Below are 13,105 nucleotides of genomic sequence, written 5' to 3'. Positions count from 1 at the left end.
TGGGCAGAAAACAAAAACTTTCATATTCATATTGGGGATGTACTTTAAGAACAAACAAACAAAAACAAACAACTAGTGTTTCACAGTTCTCTGCAGCAAAACTGTGTAGCTTGATGGAATTTGAAGATAGTAAGAGAGCTGTACTGAAACAGGTTAGTGAGCCTACGAGATGGGGTGCCCTGTTAGACCTGCTGTTCACGAACAGAGAAAGACTGGTGGGAGATGTGGTGGTAGGGAGCTGTCTCGGGCAGTGACCATGACATGGTAGAGTTCTCCATTCTTGGTGAAGTCAGGAGGGGGGTTATTAGAACTCCTACCTTGGACTTCTGGAGGGCAAAATTTGAATCATTCAGGACACTGTTAGGGAGGGTCCCTTGGGAGTCAGTCCTGAAGGGCAGAGGGGTCCAGGAAGGCTGGGCACTCCTCGAGAAGGAAGTCTTCAAGTCTCAGGAGCAGGCTTCCCCCAAGTGCTGTGAGATGAGCCGGTGGAGAAAAAGACCCACATGGCTTAACAGGGATCTTTTGCTGAGGGTCAGGGTGAAAAAGAGAGCAGTAGATAAAGGGGCAGGCAACTCAGGAAAAGTACAAGGGAGTTGCCAGAACATGCAGAGAGAAAATCAGGAAGGCCAAAGCCCAGCATGAGCTCAACCTGGCCACTATGGTCAAGGATAACAAAAAGTGTTTTTTTAATATATTAACAGTAAGGGGACAGCCAAGGAGAATCTCCATGCTTTACTGGATGCAGGGGGGAATATGACTACTGAGGATAAGGAAAAGGCTGACATTCTTAATGCCTTCTTTACATCTGTCTTTACTGGCCAGACCACTTATCCTCAGGGTACTCAGCCTCCTGACCTGGAAGTCTGGGATGAGGAGCAGAAGAACCCCCCAACAGTTCAGGTGGAAACAGTTAGAGACCTGCTGCTCCACCTGGACTATCACAAGTCCGTGAGGCCAGATGGGATCCACCTGAAGGTGCTAAGGGCATCGGTGGACATCATTGCTGGGCAACTTTCCATCATCTATCAGCAGTCTCGGTTATCCAAAGAGATGCCAGATGACTGGAGACTTGCTAATGCGATGCCCATCTATAACAAGGGTCAAAAGGAGGACCTGGGGAGCTACAGGCCTGTCAGCCTGACCTTGGTGCCAAGTCATTTTGAATGCAATCATGCAGCATATGCAAGACAGCTGGGGTTCAGGCCCAGTCAGCATGGCTTCATGAAAAGCAAGTCCTGCCTGACCAACCTCATCTTCTTCTAAGACTGGGTGTCCCACCTGGTGGATGAGGGAAAGCCTGTTGTTATAGCCTATCTAGACTTCAGCAAGGCTTTCAAAATGGTCTCCCACAGTCTTCTCCTGGAGAAGCTGGCAGCCTATGGCTTGGACAGGTGTGCTCTTCCCTGGGTTAAAAACTGGCTGGATGGCTGGGCCCAGAGAGTGGTGGTGAATGGAGTGAAATCCAGCTGGTGACCAGTCACCAGTAGTCTTCCCCAGGGGCTGGTGTTGGGGCCCATCCTCTTTAAAATCTTTATTGATGATTTGGATGAGGGAATTGAATACACCTTCAGTAAATTTGCAGATGACACCAAGTTGGGGGTGTCAATCTGCCGGAGGATAGGAAGGCCCTGCAGAGGGACCTGGACAGGATAGGTCGATGGGCTATGAACCTATGAATCGATGGTCGATGAACCTCAACCAATGGGTTGAGGTTCAACATGGCTAAGTGCTGGGTCCTGCACTTTGGCCACAACAACCCCATGCAGCACTACAGGCTTGAGGCAGATTGGCTTGAAATCTGTGCAGAGGAAAAGAATCTGGGCGTGTTGGTCAGTGCTATCCTGAACATGAACCAGCTGTGTGCCCAGGCGTCCAAGAAAGCCAACAGCATCCTGGCTTGTATCAGGAATAGTGTAGCCAGCAGGACCAGGGAGATAATCGTCCCTGTATACTCTACTCTGGTGCGGCTGCACCTCGAGTACTGTGTTCAGCTTTGGGCCCCTCACTACAAGAAGGACATCAGAGTTGTGAAACATGTCCAGAGAAGGGCTACAAAGCTGGTGAAGGGCCTGGAACACAAGTCCTATGAGGAGGGAACTGGGGGTGTTTAGTCTGAAGGAGGCTCAGGAGAGAGCTTATTGCTCTCTGCAACTACCTGAAAGGAACTTGTGTTGAGCTGGGGGTCACCCTCTTCTCACAGATAACTAGTGATAGGTCTAGAGGGAACGTACTCCAGTTGTGCCAGGGGAGGTTTAGGTTAGAAATTAGGAGAAGTTTATACTCAGAAAGAGTAACCAGGCTGCACCCCTTAATGATTCTATGAAACTGCAGATTTACGTTCATATTTAAGTGTGGACTGTTTTCCTTGGTGAAGACTGAATGCCAGTGTACTGAAATTGAACAACAAATATTGGTGAGTTACAGTCAAAAGTGAAACAAAGTTAAAATTCCAAGTGTTATGCTTAGTCTTTTTTAGAAAAATATTTTATTCACATAAGTCAGAAAGAAGAAAAAAAAAAAAAAAAAAAAAAAAAAGGACCTCTTTCCCCTTTTATTTTTACTCATATTTTCAACTGACCAATGAATTACCACTAATGAGCTTAAGAGTTGCAGCTAGACATCTGTGTAGGCATAGAAAAACATCCAAGATAGTTGATCAATATGAAGAAGATCTTACAGAAAGACTGAATAACTGATAGTAATTTCAAAAATCATCCTTAATTTTGTACAATTATACTTAATTTTAAAAGTTTAACTAATGAGACCAGTACTGGAATGTTTCTTAATGACAATGAAACAGCTTGGTTGCTTCTTCAGCCATTCAGGAAAAGTTCTCAATGTGTTCAATATGAGTTCAATACAACCATTGGGCTGAATTAACTATGTAGGAGGTTGCAGTAAAATTATTTGTTAAAATTTCAGTTTCACTAAAAAAATAAATTACATACATTTTAAATTTGTTGTGTACACCTATAATTGTAGAGTGCTACAATCCAACATGTAAAGTTGTTTTTTTTTTAGTTCTAAAGGTGCAATCTATCAATAACACCTGTATTATGAATCTTTTGTAGTGTTTGTGGCATGAGTGAAATTATTAAAGGTTTTGGTTCTTAAAGATCCATTTGCATACTAGGGCTGGGTAATATTGCTTGTGATTTTTTTTTTTTTTTTTAAATGGAGGGTGACAATGCTGTAATTTTTAATTCAATTTGAATTCAGTAAATCTTACTGTCCCACATCTCCAGTTAAACCTATCCAAATGCAGCTTTCAGATTTTCTGGCAATGTTTTCAGAAAAAAAAAAAATTGTTTACTTTTTTTTTTTTTTAAAGTTGAAATTCAAATTCAATAATAATGAAATTTTTAGACATCTCATATCACAATGGCTTAAAAATTCTCAGTCAGAAGAAGGACTTTCCTTTTTTTTTTGAAGATAATCGTTTTGACTGACTTACACCAACTTTGTTTCTGTCAAAATAAAATTATTTTATGTACTTAGAACCATATATGTACATGTATGTATACATATATATTTATGATACACAAGTATATACATGTATATCAACTGTACAACTATTTTCCCATCAGCTTTCCCAGTTTAGCCACTGTGTGGCTTAAAAGCTAATAGATTTTTAATATAATATTAAGACAATTTCTGAGCAATACCAAGTAGCTGGTATAAATGGGGTCAACATATTTTAGTTGTCTAACCTGCTTAGGTACACATTTGATGAACATATTAGAGAATTGTCTGTATTTGCAAGCACACACCACTATTTTAAATTTGATGTGTTCAGAAACAACTAATGAGCAGAAGAATAATATTATTAGTTGATATGCTCTACTAATGTTTTCTTGAGATAATAAAAAACATGGAAAAATAATATATGAAATTGCAGTGAGATAATGAGAGCACAAAAGGAGATCTAAGCTCTTTAGACAAAAAGTTTGAGTAATACCATGTGGGGTACTTTTCAACTAAGAAACATGACAGTAAAACACTTTGATTCTCTCATTTCTTTTAGCAGATGAGAAACGCTAATATATAAACAGAAAATAAGCTTTAAGACCTCCCTGTCTGTTCAAAGCTCTCCCCTCATTAAAAACCCAATGTGAGTTTTGATCTGTTGACACAGTATGAACAGAAGCTATAGAGATCACAGCTATTTCTATCATTTATTTTACTTGTAACAAAAGGACTTAGATATAAAGAACACAGATACAAAGAACAAATAGATTACTCAGGGGTAATAAATTAATATGCATATTATGACTGGCAATGGTAAGGTATTCCACTCTAGAAAAATTAACATTGTTATTCTCATTTTTCTCAGTCTAAAATCAACAATGAAGCTGCCAATTTAAGTTCAGTTGTTTTTGTTTTTATTTTTTTTAACCCAACCTTTAAAAATCATCTTTTCAGCAGTGCAAATCCCCACAAGATACATGTTTATCAAACTCAAACTTGCCATGAAAGGTCAAAACATCTTAAACTTATTTAAACAAATAAACAAAGTTGTGGGTTTTAGTTTACAAAACAAAATTAAACAAATTTGCAGTGGCAAGAGTTTTATGAGTAAAATACCATGACCTTAAGTAAATGGTTCCTTCTTTACAATTTTCAGAGAATAAAGGGATAGCCTTCTTGGACTGTGCTTTTTGAGTGAGATCTATTCAAGTACATTTTAAATTACTGAAAGTTATTGGTTGTTAGCAGTGCAGATGGTTCTTGGTAAGATCTAAGACAATGCAGAATTTATGTCACTGCTCTGTAATCTTGCTCATATTTACCAAAAATGCTGTAGTCCAATGAAGCAAAGCCAAAATTTGTGCCTGTATCTGCTGATTTAGATTTTAACTCCCACTGTTTCCTTGCAAATCAAGTGCAAGTGACAATGACGATGGAATTTCTTTTCAATCTCAGAATATACATATAATCTAACCAGTGTCTTCATCCACATTGAAAAGAAAATATTAAAACTTTTTGTAGCCTGAGAGCTGACAGTTCAGTTTATCAGTTTGTAATGGCCTTTACAACCTTGGAGATGTAATGGTCTTTCCCTTTTAAATCTCTGAAAGTAGTGTCTTCCAGAATAATTTGGATGAGGAATTTCAATTTCATCTTCATAAAAGACAAGGTAGGAGCTTTATTTATGAATGCTTTATTATTATTAATTTGGCCAACCTCTTTTCAGTGGTTTGTGGGGACAGGACAAGGGGTAATGGCCACAAGATAGAGCACAGGAAGTTCTGCACCAACATGAGAAAGAACTTTTATGGTAAAGGTGATGGAGCGCTGGAACAGGTTGCCCAGGGAGGTTGTGGAGTCTCCTTCTCTGGAGATATTCAAGGCCCGTCTGGATGCCTACCTGGACAGCCTGCTCTAAGGAACCTGCTTTGGTGGGGGGTTGGACCCAATGATGTTTTGAGGTCCTTTCCAACACCTACAGTTCTGTGATTCTGTGATTATTATTGTTGTTGTTATCATTATTTTCAGATCATAAAAGAGGTGGGATATATATGTATATATATTAACTCACCTGGAGTGAGATGATGAAATTTGGTTATAAACCTGTGAGAACCTGATTTATTTCTAGGGTGTCTGTTATAGACTGCCCAACCAGTATGAAGAGGCAGATGAAATATTCTGTAAGCAGATGGGAGAAGTCTCACAATCACTAGCCCTTGTTCTCATGGGGGACTTACGTACCAGATGTCTGCTGGAAATACAATGCATCAGAGAGGAAACAGTTTGGGAGGCTTCTGAACTGTGTAGAAGATAACTGACACAGCTGGCGAGTGCATCAGCCAGGGAAAATTCCCTGTTGGACTTTTTGCTTGTGAACAAGGAATGACTTGTGGTTGATGTGAAAGTTGGAAGTCAACTTGGGCACAACATTCATGAATTAAAAGAGTTTTCAATTCTTGGAAAAGTAAGGAGGAAGGTTAGCAGAACTGTCACCTTGGACTTCCAGATGTTAAACTCTGGCCTGTTTAAGAGGCTGGTTGGCGGGTACTCTTGGGAGGCGGTCCTGAAGGGTAAAGGAGTCCAGGAAGTCTGGACACTCTTCAAGAAAAACATACTAATGGCATAGGAGTAGACTATCCCCCATGTGCTGAAAGATGAGTTATCAGGTAAGAAGAACACCCTGGCTGAACAGAGAGCTTTGGGTAGAGCTCAGGAAGAAAAAGAGAATTTATGATCTTTGGAAGAAGGAGCAGGCCACTCAGGAGGACTATAAAGATGTCATGAGACTGTGCAGAGAGAAAATTAGAATAGCCAAAGCCTAACATGAGCTCAATCCAGCTACTGCCATTAAGCTAAATAAAAAATGTTTTTATAAATATAAATACATAAACAAGAAAAGGAGGACAAAGGAGAATCTCCATTCATTAGTCGGGGGAAGCATACTGATAAGAGATAAGGAAAAGGCTGAGGTACTTAATGCCTTCTTTGCCTCAGTCCTTAGTAGTAATACTGGTTGTTCTCTGGGTATCCAGCACCTTGAGCTGGTAGATAAGGACGGGGAGCAGAATGAAGCCCTTATAATACAAGAGAAAATGGTTATTGACCTGCTACACCACTTAGATATATATACAAGTCTATGGGACCAGATGAGATCTACCCAAGGGTAATGAAGGAGCTGGCAGAAGTGCTCACCAAGCTGCTTTCCATCGTTTATCAGCAGTCCTGGCTATCAGGGAAGGTCCCAGCTGACTGGTGACAAATGTGGTGACCATCTACAAGAAAGGCCAGAAGGAGGACCTGGGAAAGGTAGGGCTGTCACTCTACCTTTGGTGCTTGGGAAGGTTATGGAGGTGACCACCTGGGGTGCCATTATGCAGCACATACAAGACAACCAGGTGATCAGGGCCATCAGCATGGGTTTGTGAAACGTAGGTTCAGCTTGACTAACCCGATCTTATTTTGTGATAAAGTGATACCCTTAACTGATGAGGGAAAGGCTGTAGATGTGGGAAGACTTCAGTCTAGATAGATTTTAGCTTTTGACACTCTTTACCACAACATTCTTCTGGAGAAACTGTTCAAGACTTGGATGGAATCTCTATAGAGAGATCCGGATAGGCTGGATCAACAAGCTTAGGCCAACTGTATGAAGTTGAACAGGGCTAAGTGCTGGGTCCTGAACCTAGGGCACAACGCCCCAAGCAATGTTACAGGCCTGGGGGAAAATGTGAATGAAAACCAGACAGGTAGAAAAGGACCCAGGGGAAATTGGTCAATGACTGTTGAATATGAGCCAGCAGAGTGCTCAGGTGGCCAAGAAAGCCAACAACGTCCTTGTTTGTATCATAAATAGTGTGGTCAGTAGGACTAGATAAGTGATTTTCACCCTGTACTTGGCTCTGGTAAGGCTGCACCTTGAATACTGTGTTCGGTTTTGGGCTCCTCACTACAAGAAGGTCATTGAGGTGCTAGAGCATGTCCAAAAGAGGGCAACAAAACTGGTGAAAGGTCTAGAGGACATGTTTTATGAGAACTGGTTGAGGAAACTCAGATTATTTAGCCTATAGAAAAGAAGGCTCAGGGGAGACCTATCACTCCCTATAACTACTTTAAAGGAGGTTGTGGAAGGGTGGGTGTAGATCTTTTCTTCAGTGAAGAAAAGTTTCTTCACTGAAAGTTCTGTGAAACATTGGAACAGGATGTCTAGGGAAGTAGTTGAATTACCATTCCTGGACGTATTCAAAAGTCATGTTGCTGTGGTTGTTAGGGACACGTTTTAGTAGTAGACATGGCAATTCTAGGTTAAAGGCTGGACTTGATGATCTTAGAGATTTTTTGCAACCTAAATGATTCATGTATACAATATGTTACAATATTTTTATTCTTCCTTAAACAGGAGTATTCTGAAAATAAAATGATAAAGCTTTGCTTTGTGTAATGAGTGAGATTTCTTAAGTCTGTGTTCTAAATATATTGTTAGGAAACACTAAATATTATGGATATTCAATAAAATTGCTAAAGGTGAGCAAATAACTTTTTAATTTACAGTGCTATTGAAAGATTGTGTGTGTGTTCTGATATTACTATTCCAAAGTGTCATGGCAATATGAATTCCTCCCCTCTCTTTCTCCTCTCCATTAATTTTCATTATTTTCCTTTTAATTTCTTGAAAAGATTAGTGGATGTTTCTGTTTACAAACTGAAGGGAACAGTTAATTAGAGATGACAATATGAGCTCAAATTAAATTGAGACCCTCAAATGCATGCATAATAAATTGTCAGATATTACAAAATATTTCATGCCATTTTTCAGTTAATTGAGGATGTTTGTGTGTAGAAAACAAAGATTGAGTTCAAATCCGTTTCTCATGAAATTACTGCTAGCAGGAATAAAAGTCTTCATGATGCAGCAAAGAAGGGCACATCATACTGTGTGCTCAACGACATAGTTTATCCAAAAAACAATAGGGTATTGATAGGTTTACAAAGCTTGTAGCTTTACAAAGCAAGATTCTTTATTAAGCTCCTAAGTTGCTTATCTTTTCACTCTGAGTTAGGTGGGAATGCCACTAGCATAAAAACATGTTGCCACTACATTGAAAATTATCTAACTAGAAAAACTTTATTACGCAAATTAAGAAAAAGTTGGAAAAACAACTGAAAATCAAAAAAACTAGAAAGAAAAGTTAAGAAAAGTAGGTAAATGAGTTAATAATAGTATTAAAGAAAATAATTTTACTGTTGTAAGACTTTAAACTGTCCTACTGATTAAATTGCATATTGGATCCCCAATATATGTGTAGTATAGAATTATGACAAACTGATGCAGTGTTCCCCTTAATTTGTTACAGTGCACATGTCAGCTTAAATGGAAGAAAAGTGTGTTAAATTATCAACTAGCAATGTGCCTTTTGTTTTTCAACCTGAAAGTAAGAATTTTCATATTAAATGTTAAAGTACTTTTTTTTTTTTTTTAACAGATAAATATTCAGAGGCATTGACAAAGCATCTCAAAAAGCCAAGATTTTAGCATCAAATCTTTCAATAAGGAAACAAATCACGTGCTTACCTTGGACACATGAATTTGAAAATTCATATTCTCCCATGGTATTTGAGGGAGAATTTTTCTATTCTACAGAAATTTGGAAGGTTATTTTATTTCTGTTTCATTTTTTCGTTTGTTTGTTTGTTTAATTTGTTTTAGGTTTTTCCTAACAAAAGGAATTTTCAGCTATGTCACTGATGGCTACTGTAGTTTGGTCACATTGCCAGTTGGGAACCTTCTTATAACATAAGTAAAAAAACATTATATGGCATATTCATATTGTGGATGTCTCTTATTCAGTGTATATTTAAAAATTTAGCAAGTTTGCTGCACTTTTAGTGTTTTCATTCTACAATGCATATGTGATATAGAGTGCTATCAGCTTTACTTCTTCCAGAACTATCCATGGCTCTCTGCTTAGCCATTAGAAAGAAATTTTTGATTCTGAGTTGAATAGCATGAAGAACAATTATTTCCTGGTAAATTTAAGCGTTGAAGCACTACTGGTTCCTCATTAACCTTTTTTTTTTTTTTTTTTTTTTTTTTTTTACTTTTTTTTTCCCCCCATAAAAGTCTCATAGCAAAGTCTCAAAGAAATTCCCACATATATTTTTATATGATATTTCATCCAGTGAAATGGATAAACGAAGACAATATTTCAAGAATGGAGCCTAAAGTTACTCTGTATTTACATTATTAAATCTCAATCACTAATGCTCAGAGGTACTGATAACTTGTATCACTCAAGCTGCAGACATCAGTGAATACATAAATATCATGTGTGAAAGAGGAACATTTTCCCGAGATTGCATGGGTGTCTTCCTTCCCCAAACATTCCACATTAATATTCTAAGTGTTTGTAAAATAGGGGACTTATAAAAAAGATGGAGAGTGACTCTTTCCTTAATCAGATAATGACAAGATAAGGGGGAATGGTTTTAAATGAAAAGAGGGGAGATTTAGATTAGAGATTAGGATCACATTCTTCACTCAGAGGATGGTGAGGTACCGGAACATGTTGCCCAGAGAAGTTGTGAATGCCCCATCCCTGGAAGTGTTCAAGGTCAGGTTGGATGGGACTTTGAGCAACCCAGCCTAGTAAAAGTTGTCCCTGCCCATGACAGGAGTGTTGGAGTAACATGACCTTTAAGGTCACTTCCAACCCGAACCATTCTATGATTCTATGAGCCTCTACAGTTCTATGATTGATTCAATGATATTATTCTGTGGTTTCACATCAGATGACATTTTGACATTTATTATTTTATTTCATTTTTTCATATTCCAAAGAGGATGAGGAGGAAGGGGTTGAGAGAACCAAATGCTCACACTGACCTGTGTTTATTGTGGAGAAGACAAGCCAAAAGGTAACACCTTGTATTTCGTGTTTTGTGGCAGGTTTGCTGTCTATCAATGACTGTTCATGGTTTCAGACCAGCTTCTGAGAAAGCTCTGACTCACATAGTATGGATTTTATCCCTTCTGTAAGAAGTTTCATTCTTTGTGAGGTGTTGTGTTAAAGGGCAAGACCTAGTACCCCTTGAGTTCCAGCTTGTCTTCAGATATCAGAGGGGCAGGGGCTGGCTGGGCTTAGATTCTGAGTGATGCCTGATTCAGCACTGAAGTCCAACCGCATTCAATATATTGAAGTACCACAATCACAGATAGTGCACACATAGTGCAGTGCACCTTCAGTCTAGAAGATTAATGATTGGTGTAGTTTATAGTAACAACAGGAGTAGAGGTTCTTTTGGATTGCTGGTGACAAACACTGGCTGCAAAGCAAGTGGAAATACCAAGAATATGACAAACACAACCAACTACATATAAGTTAATTTATGAAACAACTCTACAGAAAATGTCAGGTTTCCCAGGAAAGCACTCAGTATAACTGAGGGTTTGAATCTCACCCAGTAAGTGTCCGTATGGAGAGGGTCAGCCCATCAACTGATCCCAGAGGTCATCGATGTCCTCACGACCTCTCTGTGATGATATCTTTCCTAACATTTTTCTTCTCTTGTGACATCTTTATACAATTTTATTACTCTTAGGTGGAGCTTGAATGACTAGTCGTACATATCTTCCTTATGATTAGTATAAAGTTTTCTAACTTTTGCTTTAAAGGAATAAGTTAAAGAAATTCAGACCGCATACTCAGTGACAGGTGGTGGCACCTTGGAGACAAGTAGACTTTGTGTTGGAGGTGTGTTTTGGCACTATAATGAGATTATAAGGAGCAAAGTTCACCCACAAGACATGATTTTGTTTTGTGTTCAGATCAGGGATGGCCATGCAATCTATCAGTTCCATAGTACCATCAAAGTTTCCCATCCCTGTGGTAGTATCACAGAGCTTTGCATCTTCACTCCACTCCACCCCCTATGCTATTTCTCTGAGGCAGCACACCAGCACTGGTGGTGCAAATATCTAAGGCTGCAAGGTATGTTGCCAAGGGAACTATCATGAAACAGATTCCTTGCATATCTGCCACATCTCACCCTGAAAATCTTCTCAATGCTGAACCTTATCTTAAGATGTGGACACACCTTTAATCTCAATACATCACCTCCAGCAACTATTACACACTGACACTTGTGACTAGCACTTGCATTACCACGACCAAAGTCAAAGCATAGTTTTCTGGTTTGTATCCACTCTTATTTTGCAGTATTCCAGTGAAACATCTGTTTTACTAAGTACATAAAGTGTTTTCAAGTTCCAAATCTATTCTTTGCATCATATTGAATAGTCATTCTAAAAAGAAGTGGCTGAGGCTGGGAGATGTTAAACAAATGATGAAAAATGCTTAAGCAAAGCAAAGTTTTTTTTTTTTGTTTTGTTTTTTTTTTTTTTTTTTTGTTTTTGTTTTTGTTTTGTTTTGTTTTTAAGAAATTACTGTGAACAGCAAAAAACATTCTTCCTAGAATAGGGCTCTGAGGAATAGCAACAGCCACGTTTCACTCAGATTGGTGAATAAGTCATTTATTTCTTTAGAGAGATTATCATTCCTCCTACCATTGTTCGTCCTTTCTACATCCTTTATACGTAGTAATCTAATATCTCACATAATTCCCTGATGTAGTCAAGTCTCAGCAGAATGATTCTTTGTTCTTTCTTTCTTTCAGAAACAATTTTTCTATGAGACATATTTCCTTTACCTCATTACTCTTTTCTGTTTAGACTAACATTTGTCTCTTGCCAATTCTTTGATATTTTCCTTGTTACACTGCAGTTGCAGAATATCTTTATACTTCTGCCCTCCATACCTGTTTTTTTCCTCATTGTACCCCAAACACTTTCATAGCATTTGCTTTTAGGGGATCTAAATACAACACTATTCAGAAGCAAAGACCAACTGTAGATAAAGACTATGTTCAGTACTGCTTATTACTTCAGCTATCAGTATCTTTTCACTTTTGGAGAGAGTGCAATTCATATCCTCCATTTTAATCATGAGTCAACAACCTCCTATTTTCATTAATTGCCCAGAAGTATTCTTAAACCCCAAAACCAGCACACTCAACACTCACCAACAGAGTTGTAATTACAGAAAAAATTATTCAAGAATTGTCATAGTTCACCCACAGAGCTTGCTGTTGCTGAGTCTACTCTGGCAGTAGCTTTGTACCACTGACAAAGAACAAACATGCAATTTATCAAGCATTAATGATTAAAGACTAAGAGAAAGAAGAGTCAGAAGTTTTTTTCTTTTCATAGGCTCATCCTCTTCATCTTCCAAACAATCTGGAGATAAGTGTATCATATTCAGAGATACTTTTGGTCCATTTGCAGGGACAGCTGGCCTGATGTACAGACTGTTTGAAGTATGTGTACATGTTCAGCTACAGATACTAAAAGAGGAATGGTGAAATAAATGGAAACTGAATTAAATTGTTCTCAAGAGCATTCCATACGTGAGACTGTTTAAACAGTGCTCTGGTGACAGAAATCATGCAAGAGAAAGCTGTGAGGTCCATTTCTACCCTGGCAATGCCAACTGTAGGGCACTCTAAAGATACACACACAGAATTCATCTGAGAAATTTGCAAAAACTACAGCAAGATAGTTAAGTTTCATCAGCACTGAAGTCCT

At 38.5% G+C, this 13,105-nt stretch overlaps 1 long non-coding RNA gene across 1 annotated transcript in view; it reads left to right on the top strand.

Annotated features, from left to right (window-relative positions):
* LOC311432854 overlaps positions 1-13,105 on the top strand; it is a 737,448-nt gene that overhangs the window by 424,662 nt on the left and 299,681 nt on the right. The gene's annotated exons all lie outside the window — the stretch shown is intronic.

The sequence above is a fragment of the Aythya ferina genome (assembly GCF_964211825.1).
Source record: "Aythya ferina genome assembly, chromosome: 2".
NCBI lineage: Eukaryota > Metazoa > Chordata > Aves > Anseriformes > Anatidae > Aythya > Aythya ferina.
Note: the sequence above shows the minus strand (reverse complement) of the source record. Positions and strands in the feature narration are given on the sequence as shown.